Consider the following 15,027-nt stretch of genomic DNA (forward strand, 5'->3'; position numbering starts at 1 on the left):
CAAATATCCCTCACTGCTCAATGGCCATGAATGCAGAGTGCAAGGTCGAAATGTGCACGAAAATGATTCCTCGCTATATGACCATGAGTACAGTATACAGGTCAAAATTTACACGAGAAAAATCAATCACTGCTTAATTTTAGAAAACTAAGTTGTTGGACATCTTGAAACAGGAATATATTTATGACTGTATATTTACACAACGAAACTTGTCCTTCAGCAAATTATGAAATTAATGGGGGGGGGGGGGGCTATAATGTTTTGCGAATTTATTTTCACCAAAAAGGCGCTTCATACCTACAGAGTATGATTATTCTCTATCATTTTATTTTGATTGTTAGTATTTTGATTTTAAGGGGTATGTTAGTTCTTAATAAATTTAGTTTCTGTGTACTCAAGCGACAATTCAAGCGAATGAAAGAGCTTGACTAGTGATTTGGTAGAATTCCGTTAGGTACATGTAAATGTTATTTGTCGGTGATTTCTGATGTGCAGATAATTTTAGGATAGTACGGGTGCACAAAGAAGGGCATGTATGGTTTGATTTGCAAAGGAAAATAACAGAAATTGATATTTTTATTCACAGCAAGAAGTTAAGGGTCTCGTTTGAATTGGATATGTAAACTGATATTGATTTCATTACATCGGCGTAACTCCGACAGAAAAATTATTAATTATTAAGGTGTATGCGAATTAACACTGACACTCTGAAGCCGAATGCGTTAAACACGGTAAACAAAATCATGAAATGTATTAAAATGCAATGAATTATCGTAGAAATATTTACATGTGTAATAGAGAATCAGTATGAAATGTATTTCTGACTTAATACATAATCCTCTTTCATTAATAGTGACTTTTCTTTCCCGTTGCACATGGAAAATACATGACTGTAATTTTAAATGCCGTCAGATGATTCAAAAAGCTCAACGAAATATTCGTCAAAACATTAAAATGAGATTTAATCTTCAATATTAGCCTACACGTATATTCTCCAGTTACGTGAAACACCCAATATCTATATAGTATACATGAAAAGGATTCATTTGCTACTTTGCAGGGTGAAAATCTATGTGGCCACTTGGTACAATATACAGTCTTTTTCGTTACTATTAGTATTTTTTTTTTCATTCATTTGTTTCAGTTTTGATAACTATTTTATATCGTTCTTTATATATATATATATATATATATATATATATATATATAAGATTAAGAATACATTGTAGGTCCCCAACATCTCCCGTGCCGAGTTGCCGTTCGTGTCTTTCTCTCTCTCCAAAAAAAATCAGTATTTATCCAGGCGAAGTGAATGAAGATAGTTTTAGATACAGTATAAATCCGACTGTAAATAATTTTTTATTCTTTTGATCTTGTTGTATGTAAATTGTTTTTGAATAATTATTCTTAAATTGATCATTAAAAGCTCAGAGAATTTACGATAACTTTGAATTATGTTCATTTTTTTTAAGTTGATAAACTTTACATGCATTTTCAAAATGCTTATCATCTATGGTAAATGTAAGCGACAACACATTCATTATAATTGTTGAAATGTACGTCGCACACTAAAATATAGAAAATACAGAAAATATTAGAAAGAAACCCCTGAAAACCATATTTTTGCAACACTTTAGTAGTTATTAAATTATTATTTTTTGTTTGTCAAAATTGCAGATAAATCTTAAAAGTTTGTGTCTTTCCAGATCTTTGCTTTTTACATGTTATTTTTAATTGATACTTGATAATTCATTTTAATTTATCTCAAATAAATCTAGTAATATTTTTTTATTTAGAATAGCAATATTTATTCTAAAAAGAGGGTGAGAGATGTGTGTTAAATTGCTCAAAATTGTGTTGAAGAACGGAGATGTCTACCCGTCGCTGTAATGTTGCGTAACTAACTTACTGTGATATCCGGCGAGTGCGCTTTTGTATAATACTGCAGTGACACCTATTGTCTTATTTTCTCGCTACCGTACACACTCGGATCGCCTCAGGCGATTTCTTCTACACAAAGGTGCTTCACAGAGTTTCCGATTGTGTCTTCAATAATTCTGTAATTCTGCTAGTAATCAACTAACAGACTTGAAACATTTTGAAAGAACAATAAGCACAGTATTATTGTAAAATCAAACTAGTTTATACATGTATACTGAACAAAGTATCATTTTCAATCCAAACTGAGTTAAAATATACATGCATACGATATTTTTTGTCAAACCGCTGATATTTTTTAAAATAGATTATTTATTTATTATCACTTAATTCCAAATGAGTTGCGGTGCATTAGAAATCATAACAGTAACAATTGAATTAAGAAAATAAGATTTACAAATGCAACTGAATAGAAGGACATTGACCCTAAATAAATCTCTCAGGTGGGAATCCAGAAATTCAAGATATGGAAATCAACTATTACGTATTCTATTCAAAAGATAAAATGAGCAATAATTAAATCAATGAATACCAAGGATCAATGAGTAAATACAGATCATTAAGGGGGAAAAGTAAACTGTATAAACTTTAAAACATTCATTAAAATCATCCTTTTTCCCGGGGGCGGTGTGCCTAACTTTACAATGTATATTTTCTTTCAAATGCTGGAATTAGCGTATGTTTGAGTGTACAGCAACACAAATTGAGGGCGGGGGCAGCATCTAGCGGGGGCAGCATCTACGTCAAATTTAATGTAATGAAAATTACACCAAAAAGTATATTCTCAGAGAAGGGGGCACCCCTGGCCCACCGCATACTGCGGGTCTGAATTATTGTTATTCAAAATTAAATGCATATAACACATCTAACGAGACAGTTTTATTTTTTCATACATAATTAAACAAAAGAGGGAGTACATGTAATATGAAATAAATATATTTTTTATAATCAGTAGGAAAAGATCCCTGTAAAACAACATGATATTTCGCTAATAAACGCCACTAAAATAGTTTATAAATTGCTTATCTGCTGAAAGGCTTTGGAGTTTTGTGTTTTCCTTATGAAATATTTTTGAATAAATAATTCTACTATCCATTGATCATAGGAGCTTTATAAAAATATCATTGGGGCATAGTTAAAAAATTATTTAATTTTTAAAAATCAAATAAATCCTCTTTTAAATTAAAAAAAAAAATCAATTTCACACATCTGCAGTCTCCCCGAGAGCGAGAACAATAGGGACAGTAATTATCAGTAAAAGTCAGCACTTGTCTAAGTTTTTCAGCAGGGACATTAAACGGGTCAGTAATTGTCTATGTTTATCAGCACCGACTAAGATTGTCAGCACTTTTCTAAGTTTATCAGCACCGGCAGTAAAAAGGTCAGTAATTGTCTAAGTTTTGCAGTAAAGACAGCACATGGTCAGTAATTGTCTAAGTTTATCAGTAAAAAATGGGAATGTCAGTACGTTTCTGACTTAGTAGTGCTGGTGCCTGCTACGCCCAAACTGACCAGAACAAATATTTCAATTTCTAACCTTTCTAGTGAGTTTAAAATCACATAAATAGTAGTACCAGTAAAGGTTTTGGATTTAAATATCTGCATAGGTAAAATTACTGTGGCAGACAGTTTGGGCATTACTGTGACACTAGGGACGATCCATTAGCGTCTAGACTGCAATAACTGAAGATATTGAGAGCACCACTTTCTCAAGAATTGGTCAGCTGAGATCTGTATATATTTCCAATGGGATTTGTACATATCTGATTTGAATTGGCTCAAATTGTACGACATCCAGTTCAGCCTTCTGTGTCATCAGGGTATACGGAGATAACAAAGAGGGTTTAAGATGGGTCAATTGATACAGGTACTAGGGGTCCACTTTTTATCATCTCACTGACCTCTGCCATGAGAATAACACTCCAAGTAAATACTAGCGAAGTTTAGAAATGCATCTGTTCATTGGTTTATAGTGAGGGGTGATTTTCGTTTTTGATTGTGTTCTACATCAAATTTTCCAGCTTAATTATTATAGAGAGGGGATCCTCAAATTGGTTAAGAAGCAACAATTTTAGGTCAATAAATTCATTGGACCAAATTTTACATTTTATTTTGAATGATGTGCTGGCACTTAGTGGTACACTTACGGTATTTCCACCCTCACGAATTTAAGGGTTCAAAATAGAAAAACTGCATTTATTTTCACTAAACATAGTTTAAATTAATTAATAATCACCAAAAATGTATAGGTTGCCATATTTTTTTAAGAACGGAATACATACCGATGGGTTAATGCCGCAACCACTTATCACTATCAGATTCATTGTGGAGAAAATGGCCGACAAAGTTCGAGCAAAAAATAAAAATACGTACATGCATTTTAAAAATAATTTAACCGTTTTACTCAACTGAGTATACCATTAATTACGTGTTACCTCCTATAACAACCATCATTCATCAGAATTATGCTAAAATCACAACTTAAAATATAAGGTTTTATGTATGAGACATGTTTTTTATTAAACATTCAATACATACATAAAACATGTATTCTGAGATACGTCGTTTTGGCATTCTGTCGTTCTGACAATAAGAGACAAAACATCGTTTCTGTAGATACGCTGTTGTGGCTGGTGTAAATCACATAAAAAGGAGTAAATTTGTAGGCTATAAAACATAGCACCGAAAGTTACATTGTTTTTGCATTATTTATATCTAATATATGCATGGACTTTACAACAGTATAAAAGATGTAGCACATTTATGCGTGGATATGGCTTTGTAGAAAGGGAGATGTTTTATACATATGAACAATGATGCAAACTATTACCGAAATATAATTTCTTGTAGTAATACACTTTCCAACATAATTGAAAAAAATGTAAGCATAAAAACCGTATGAACAAAGAGTTAAACAAAAAATAGCCACAAAGAACTATCTAATCAAAGTATTATATATTCAGCTCTGTATATACACGTATGAAACTTAATACACAGTACACATAATTGTCAAACGGCAATTATTCGGTTTCACTGTCAGTGTCATCTTTCAGGTTCAGGAAGTCTATCCACAATATTGATGCTGGATGGTAAGTTCTTGTAAAAGTCTTGATATTCCGGAGAGGTGAATTTTGATTTGCACAAGTTTAAAAGGTCCTTTTTCTTTGCCTGCGAAATAGGTTGTTTGCCATTGTATTTTCTGGGAAGGGTTCTGGCTCTTTCTGGTCTCCCTCGTTTGCCAATTCGTGTTATTTTCATCTTCATGAATTCTTCCTCGAAGTCATATTTAAAAAGGATGTTATCTGAAGCTTCTTTCATAAAACGGAGCCTCTTGATGTTAAGCCATATAATCTTTGTGCCATTGATCTCAACTTTGCTATATTTCATTGACTGTGACTGGACTTTTTTAAAATCCCATATATCCTCATGAGTAAGAGGAACAACATTGTATGGATCTTTTCTTCTTGCCATTCTGTTCACTGTTGACCACTGCAGGGGAATGTATATTTCCGTTTTCTTTTTCGCAAACTCAATGGCAGAGTGCATATTACAGTCCCTGAAACGGTCTACTTTCCCACTTGAACGGTGAGCGAACGCTGAACGAACGGTGAACGAACGCTGAACGAACGCAGAGCGAACGGTGAGTGAACGATGTGTGAACGCTGAACGCAACTTGGTGAACGATGTGTGAACGCTGAACGGTGAGCGAACGCAGAACGCGAACGGAGCGCAAACGCGAACGCAAAGTGAACGGTGAACGAACGGTGAACGCAAGATGAACGATATATTCGGAATGCCTCTGATCTTTTCCTTGCATCGAAACTATTTTATTGTATTATAATGTCAGGTGCCAAAAAAAAAAAGAAAAAATAAATAATAATAATAAATAATTAAAAAAATTAATGAATGAATAAATAAGTCAATAAAATAAATTCTCCAAAATTGTCCTAAGAAAGACGATGCATGCACATTAAGTTTTTAATCACACGATTTTTATCGCATTAAAACATTGCAATTGCTGCCGAACGCTGAAGTATAAAAGATATTGTTTTTAGTTGGAAAATTAAAATGTTTATTCTTATTTGATAACAAATCAGAGAAAACTTATGATTTATAGAATGAATTAAAGCGGTTGTAACTTATATTCATATATATATCTCCGTGTCAAGGCGATTTCGTGTAAAGTAATGAAAAAAAAAATTAATTACATTTATACGCTCGTATTTTAGATTTTTAATACAATAATATATTATGTGTCATTTCTATTTTTCATTATGATTTATTGAGCAGACGTCTACATGTATCTCTAGATGGCCGTGATTATACATGTACTCGGAGAAGATGATACAAAGATACATATTCATATAATGTTATAAATTCAATTTTCAGAACATGATATTTAAGTAATATGGTGTTATAGTTTTTACTAAACAGACAAATGAGAGAGAGAGAGAGAGAGTACTATTCAGTTTTAGCCCCCCCCCCTCCTTTCAGGCTTCACCAAATGTTTTGTACCTATATCAAACAAAAACTTTGAATTTTTTTTCTAAATATATCAGACAGTGAAAGTAACTCTTTTTTTTTTTATCAACAAATCATATCCATTTGTTTGACAGTCATACTCGTTTTTATTTTCCTGCTTCAAGTTCACACGAAGTCCACGTGCTTGTCCTGTCAATCAAAATCATTCGACACTGTGCAGGTGTGAAAGTTTCGTCACATCGAAGACGAAGTGCGAGTATTTCCAACAAGTTATAACATTTATTTTTATCATTTCTAGATTTGATTCCAACATTTGAATAATAAATTAGTAAAATACATTGGGCATTAACACTTGAATGTGAAACATACTCTCTGCCAATTTCAAATACCACCGCCGACACGTGTACATTTTGATCTACTATTGTTTTGTGACTCTTTTAGATGCATGTTTGTTTTGAGACTGAAATTTTTGTTCTAAAAAAGACCGTAGCTTTTTCTTTTTAAATGTTAATTAAAATATTCTGGAAATACGGTACTGACTAAGTCACCGATTTAGGGGGAAAGGGGGGGTATTAATCATATCGAATGGCAAACATATAAAGTTACGGTGAAGAATGATTTTTTTCTCTATAACTATAGACTTTACATATTACAGTAGAGAAATTCTGTAGTGCATTACATTTTAAATAAATATTTCCTTTAACCACACTATCATTTTAATTCGTTCTAAAGATAATAAATTAACAGGATATCCGCAGTACTATGTATAACTCTCAGAACTAGTTCTATTATATTTTCTGTTGTAATTGAAAAAAAAAACGTAGTAGAAATAAATATTTTCGTAATTTTGCTGCGTAATTATTTGACTTGAATAATTATATCTCCATTAACGGTTTGTCGTCTTTAACAAAACAACAAAATGTTGCAGTGTTTGAAGTATTTGCACATTGCCCTTAGTTAAATTTAATATTTCAGCATCGTTCTACATAGGTACAGAATGTGCTTGTAACAACATTTATTTTCCAGAGTAATTTAATAAATAACCTAACAGCTAAGTTAGAATAATAAAAATATATATTGTAGATATTTTTCCTCATGAAATAATGATTCTTCAAACACGATATGTTAGTTAATAAATTTAAAAAAAACCTGTAACTCCTTAACTACAAAAAGATAAGTCCTTTCACTTCGGAGTTCCGAATGACAATGAAAACTGAACGATAGGTGAACGCTGAACGCAAGGTGAACGCAAAGTAATCGGAACGAAGAGCGAACGCTGAACGCTTTGTGAACGGTGAACGCGAGCGCACGGTGAACGGTGAACGCAAAACTGTGAACGGAGAGCGAACGGTGAACGCACGCTGAACGAACGGTGAGCGAACGGAAAAATGGGAAAGTAAAACGTTTCAGGGACTGTATCACATTCCTTCTGTGTATGTCCACTCTCCAAGAATTTATGATCTATTATCTCTAAGTTTGGTAAGTACGTCACAGCATGCTTTAGACTTGTTGCTGTAAATTGATTCCTATTTTGTCCTGAACAGGCAAATGAAAAAAGGCATGTTTGATACTAGAAGGCAATGACAGCAAGTGCAACTACAGACATGTTCCAATTTTGCAGGATCCACGCTTAGCTTCTACCTCTGACCACAGATAACATGTTGCATTTGAGCTACGTAAATTATAAATCGACAAGTTGTAGCAGCTGAGTTTCCTTGTGTAGTACAACTGACTCATAAAGGAGCATGGTGTATGAAGGACAGCTTGGAGATCAAATGTAGCTGCAAAAGTGCCATTCTTGGTCTTGGCAGTTGTTTTGTCCCTCTGTTTTTCGTCTCTGGCACGTTTTTGAGTAGCTCGCGTATCGAGATGATCTCTGTCATTACCTGCAAAGTCGGATTCTGAGTACAAACCTTTTATAATCATGCGCTGAAAAATAGTTCATATATCTTTAGTCGTTTCGGTTTCTACAAAGGGAAAATATCATTCATATCTTATTTTTACTCTTAAACACTATTTTTGGTTGTGTACTTACACGAAATAACCGAAATGTCTTCTTTTTTAATTTTGGTATGATATGTAAATAAAACAACATGAACGCGTATGAATACATCATTTAAGAACGACTTGCTTTCCACATCGTCACGTGACATTTTTGCGGGAATAATAGCGTGTGTTTACAAAAGTTTGGAATTTAAGGGAAGAGAGTATTTGTGTTCATTGATCTATTTCCACACAAAGACTGAAGAACACCAAAGAATTTTAAGTACTTATTTCTGTGTTTGTGATAATGAATGTATCGTTTATTGGGATCGTTAAGAAATTTATCGTCTTATACGTAAGAGCCTGATAATGTAAACAAACGAGCGTGTTTAAAGCTCGGAAAAATTTCAAGATAATTCCGCATTCAATCCAGATAGGATATATTACATCAATCGTATTTAACTATGCACAATCAAGGAAACGCGAAATAAATTGTGGTTCAAACTGCGGTAAATAATACTCTATAAGTTACGTAAGTTTTTAGGCTTAATTATACGTGCAAGAAATTACTTGAGTGAATCAAAAATACTTTAGGAAAAATTGAAATATTTTACGTTATATATTTAATGAGAAGCGAGAAATCCATTGTAAATTTCAACCAAACCATAGATATGTCTTTAGAGTTCAATTGTTTTGAAAATTGTAAGAAATAATTTTCTGTGTCATAATATTTTTGGAGATGAGCTAAAATTTGGACTTGATATTATATCATTTTGCCTTTTAGAAAAGAAAACATATAACTGGAGAAAAATTCTTAGGAGAGAAAATAGAAACCAAAATTGCACAACAAAAATTTGAGACAAAAGTATTTTAAATCTGAAATAAGCAAAAATCATCTGAATCATGGGTTGATTTCGGAGATTAAGAATTGGAACCCATTTAGGAATTTTATTGCATTTTTTTAGCAAGAATTCTTTCAGTAGTTTGATGACATGAAAGTGAATAACATTTGATGTCAAAGAAGTATTTTTACTGTGTTCAATACTGTTAATTTTGTGTGGTGATGTCAAGGAAAATCCAGGCCTCCCAGTAAATTTTCCGCTTAGAGGAAATGCACACCAAGGAGATAAAATATTTAGCCCAGACTCATGTGGAAGTCAAAGCATGTCATGTTGTTTGAGTTTTTTCTTAAATGCAATAATAAGTCCTCTGAATACAAAGATGTGGAATGCTTCTGATTTGGATACAGTACCATATATAGGTGATTACATATACAGACATTCAAAAAGACTGATGCAAAACCATGAAGAATATTTATTATTACGTGATTTGCCAAGTTATGTCACTATAAAAAAACAATGCATTTTCATGGACAAAACGAAAAACATATTTTGGAAATATTTCCGACAGTTTTGTTGCTGAATACCCTTTACTGCGTTTAGAGTTTGCACTTTCCATGTGTCTATCAACTGACAAATTTGCAATCTTTGTATGTAAAAGTAATGCTTTAGGTATTTATCATTATGAGGACCAGTTTGTTAACTTCGATTCTCATTGTAGAAACGAACAAGGATTTTGTTGCAGTGAAGGGACAATTATATTGGTGAAAACAAAATGAATGTTACTGAAATAAGTGATCATATTAGATCCCTTTCACAGATCCCTTTACCAGTGTTTATCAATCGCCGAAATATGGCTAAAATATTGCCGACTCGGCGTTAAACATTAATAATCAATCAATGAATCAGTCTTTATCAGCAGATGGTAATCAGTTAAATGAACAATTTGAATTACATGGTTTGGTCATGGCATCAATATATAGATATAACAGCAAGGGGATTGCAGTTTGTAAGGTACCAGATGTCATCTTGCATGATGCAAATACAATCCAAAAACAACCATTAAATATTGAAACAGATAGTCCAAACAGTTCAAAGCATAAGAAGTCAAACAAAATTATGTTAGTAGATTTACCCTTTTTGGACATATCGGATAATCTCAGTTGTAGAAAAAGAAAAAGCGAAAGTAACACTATGTCTATAACATCTCAACCAAAGAGGAGAAAAAGGATAGATTAATCAGATGAATTAATTAATAAATTTCATACTTTGACATCAAAAGGACCAGAATATGTGTGTACATCATGCAGTCAGGTATTCAGCTATACACATAAAAACAGAGAATTACAAAACACATCTGATAAAGAATTGTGTATCATAAGTGTAGGTGGCATAGAATACATTTGTTACCAGTGTAATAATTATCTCAAGAATAATGAAGTACCACCTTGCTCTATAGGTAATAAAATGAGCTTCCCAGATGTAACAGATGAGTTGCAAAACCTTGCACAGCTGGAACAGCTTATGATTTTTCCTAGAATTCCCTTTATGCAGATTAGAGAATTACCAAGTGGTGGTCAATTCGGTATCAAAGGCAACATTGTTAATGTTCCTTTTGATGTAAACAAAACAGTGCGGTTGATTTCAAGAAACATGAATGAGAGTGAGACTATACCTGTTAAGTTTAAAAGAAGCCTAAATTTCAAAAGTTATCAAGCATTTGAAGAGATAAGGCCAGATAGAATAATGAAAGCGGCTAAATGGCTGGTAAATCATAACATTCTTTTTCAGAATGAAGGTACAACTGTAAATGAAGAATGGATGGTTGAATCTCAATTTGAACATCCTTTTTAGCAAGAGAATGTGCAAAATTTATGTAACGATGATGATACATGAATGAAACGTTAGCACAAAACAATATTGAAGGGGACAGGAACATTGAAATAGATGCTGGAAATTTTGACACACTTTTTCATTCTCCAGATTTTAGAGAGTTTAATAGAATATTAAGTCTTGGTCCAGCAGAGGGTAACACCCCACTTAGTATGTTTCAAGATAAGTTCTCAGAATTCTTCTGTTTCCCAACTTTATATTGTGGCCAATCTAGAGAGGATAATAACAAAAGGATAACTCCTGTACATTACAGTACTATATGTAAGTGGGAACTACGAAATTTGATAGAAAACTTTCTTACCTATTAGTTTACACTTTCGACTCAGTAAATAAAATTTGGTTATAAAGTACCCAGAACACTTCGTGGGTCGCCACCATACTGGGAACGTGCCAAAAAAGATATTTTTGCTATGATAAGACAGCTTGGGGTACCAACAGAAACTACTACTTTGTTGGATATTAATGGGTACAAATTTCATAGATATAATGACAAAAAAGATATTAATGGTAGACCATATCATGGAATTGCAGTATATCACAGGCCTATCATGTCTTTCAAAAATGTTGCCTATTTTTGTGTAGACATTGTACATGGGAAGCTGCTATATAAAAACAGAGAAATAACTGTTTGTTTCATTTACTGTTCCCCTAAAATTTCTGCAATGCACACTTTCAAAAAAGTATTTGAAAAATTATCAAAAGAGTGTTACAATTTTCAGATTCCCACAATTATTATGGGTGATTGCAATATCTGTGTAAAAACTTTAAGTGATTTTGTTTACAAGAAGTATTTGTTAAAGCAGCTTGTCAATGAATGAACAACAGATTATAATTCATTGATAGACCATATATATATACCAGTTTGAATGCTGAAAACATCTCTAAATGGGGGACCTTGGAATCATACTACTCTGACCACAAACCAATTTATATTAATTTAGTGTAAAGTCAGGAACTTCGGAAAAATTACCGGCCTTTTTTTTTCACTGTGGCATTTTATGGCTCTCATGTATTCATTGTAATTTTAAAATTACATTTTTTATTTGTGTATGTTTGTGTTCCCAGTGATGCAAATTACACATTATGGTAAGATAACGTTTTGACATTATAATGTATCATTTTATATTTGTTTTATTATGAGAAATGATACCATATTCATCATTCTATAATTTTGTATTGTTGTCATTTCAGATGCCTACACTGGAAGGTTTGTTCAAAACCAAAAAGAAAGGGCCGTATGTCGCACCTATAAGTGTGAAAATATGTGTTGTTGCAGAAGAGAAAACATATACAAATGCAATTGGTGAAGAAAAGAAATTTGTGATTATTATACCCCACGCAACAAATTACGTGAGGTATAATGTTTTTGACCCGTTAGTCAGTCAGTGTGTCAGTCAGTCCGTCAGTCCTGTTTTTTTGTCAGCGCAACTCCTCATAAACCGCTGCACAGAATTTCGTCAAACTTAGCAGATATTTAGTACACAGTGTGTAGATGTGTATATTACCAGGAAATTCCGATTCCTTTATTTTTTCTGGGAATTTCGGCACTTTTCAACTTAGATTTTTGGCCATATCTTAAATATAGAGATGAGCAGTTTGTTAATGCGACTCCTCTTAAACCGCTGCACAGAATTTGGTTAAACTTTGCAGATATTTAGTACACAGTGTGTAGATGTGCATATTACCAGGAAATTCCGATTCCATTATTTTTGCCTTAAGAGTTTTGCCTATTATTGAAGAAACTTTCCAGCTAGGTAATAAAGAAATCCACTGGAATCAGCTTTTGTAATGAAATTTAATGTGAAATATTTTTTGACCTTAAAAGACCCCTGTTGATTTTGAGATCAAAATATTAATGATTTAACACACACACAAAATCTTGGATAGTTCTCTCCCCCACCCCCTCAAATTGGTGCTTTGCCTTAAATAATTTCATAAGTACAGTATATAAACAAATTTATATGACTACATCTGAATTTTGTTTCCATCAATTATTTAAATGTGTAAATTGTCATATGTTGGATATGGACTTACACTCATTAACACATTGAAATCACTGAGGAATTTAAATAACAGTTTGTCAGCATAACGCCTGCACTCAATTTCCAGAAACTTCGTAGTTATTTCAGGCATAAATTTTTAGATTTGTATATTACCAAGAAATTTTGATTCCATTATTTATCTAGAAATTTCAGCCCAATTAAATTTGTAACATACAAAGATTTGAATGTCCTTATATGCAAGAAGTTTTGATGTAATGATTTTTTGCAAGTAATGCCCCTTTTTGAATTGTACTGTGTATTTAAAATGCACTGTGTCATTCATTACGTGTTGCATGGTCGAGTTTTGGGGGAGCGTGGGGTATGTGAGCTTGCTCACTTTTTCTTTCATTGGAATTGCAGACAATACAGTGAGTGCAAAATGCACTTCATATGACATGACGAAACTAAAAGACCTTAAAGAAGGAAATTCTGTTATGTTGCTAAACGTCATTGTGAAGGAAAATAACAGTCTAACCCTGACTGCTAAGTCAAGAGTCTCCACAATTGGAGAAGTAGCAGTTTCTGCTGAGAAAGAAATCGCAGCAAAGGAAATTGCTTTTCCACCAATGTCAGCAGAGGTTCCGTTTAAAGACATTGAAAAGTCGCCGATAAAAGCCATGCTTTCTGTTAGAGGACAGATAGTTGCTGTAAGTATTGTTTCTTCTCTTAGACTCCTTATTATTATTTTTTTAAGATAATTTTTAATAAGGTTGGTGATGCTCTAGAATATTGCTATAATATGATATAGTTATTCAAAATATTGATGTCTATTTGTTTCTGTTTAACATGGTATAGTAGAGCCCCCCCCCCCCCAAGATAATACAGATCCCTTATTTTGAATGTTACATACGCTTTTAGGAAGAAATTGCCAGAACTGTTTCGGTGAAAGGCAGGGACACAAAGGTTAAAGGTGTCACAATCAAGGATGATACAGGGAAGTGCAAAGTCTCTCTCTCTGTCTCTCTCCAATTCATCTTTCCTCTTGTTGCAAATTTTTTTTTAATTCATTTGAATGGAAATCATTGTTTTTATGGTATTTTAATTTCTAAGAAAGTAAAGGCGTCTACATCAACAACTTTGAACAAAGACATCATATAGCCTTCAACATTGAAGATGCTTCCTATCTATCTGTTATTGTTGATGATGGAGAGCTATACCCTGCTTACAATGTACAGTCCAGTATAATGGCCAAATTCTTGCAGTGTGACATCAAGAAATTGGAAGAAAACCTAACACGCAAATTGCCCTTTCGAGTATCCATGAGCCATTATCAATTTACAGTAAATTTTGGACACATCTCATCAAACTCTATTAACTGTCTTTGTTTATACATGTATTCTTAGAACTCATTTTAGAATCCATGTGAAAAGAAATAAGGTTTTCCAAAATGTACATTTAAAAAAATATATGTTTCTAAGGAGGAAAAAAAAACCCAAAAGAATTGTTTAGTTCATTTTTTTGGGGGGGGGGGATATTTTTGAACTTAAGTGCAAGGCCTTTTCAGATTTTCAAATAGTTTTCTGACTCGGACATTGTACATTGATACAAGTGATTCAGATTTGGGATTAAATTGTTTTTTTTCAAAACATCAGATCAAACTTTGTATATTAGGTAGTCCTTTTTTCCACATCATTATGTTTTATTTTCTGATGGACAAAGCTTTACGATATTGCCATTGACAAATGCAAAGCTAAATATAACAAAGTCCTTTTTTGTTTTGTTTCTTTATTGTGTTTTCTTTTTGGTTTTATTATTATTATTTTTTTTTTTCATTCTTTTTTCCTGGCTGTATATGTCCTACTTTTATATTAAGAATAGATTTCAAGTAACTAAAACTGAGATTGTGTACT

The 15,027-nt window shown here is 32.7% G+C and overlaps 1 pseudogene; it reads left to right on the forward strand.

Annotated features, from left to right (window-relative positions):
* The first annotated feature begins 12,326 nt into the window (after window positions 1-12,326).
* On the forward strand, window positions 12,327-14,520 carry LOC133198069 (uncharacterized; annotated as a pseudogene).
* Window positions 14,521-15,027: the final 507 nt, after the last annotated feature.

The sequence above is a fragment of the Saccostrea echinata genome, unplaced genomic scaffold, assembly GCF_033153115.1.
Source record: "Saccostrea echinata isolate AGI-Se365-2 ecotype Australia unplaced genomic scaffold, CSIRO_AGI_Sech_v1 ptg000033l, whole genome shotgun sequence".
Lineage (NCBI taxonomy): Eukaryota > Metazoa > Mollusca > Bivalvia > Ostreida > Ostreidae > Saccostrea > Saccostrea echinata.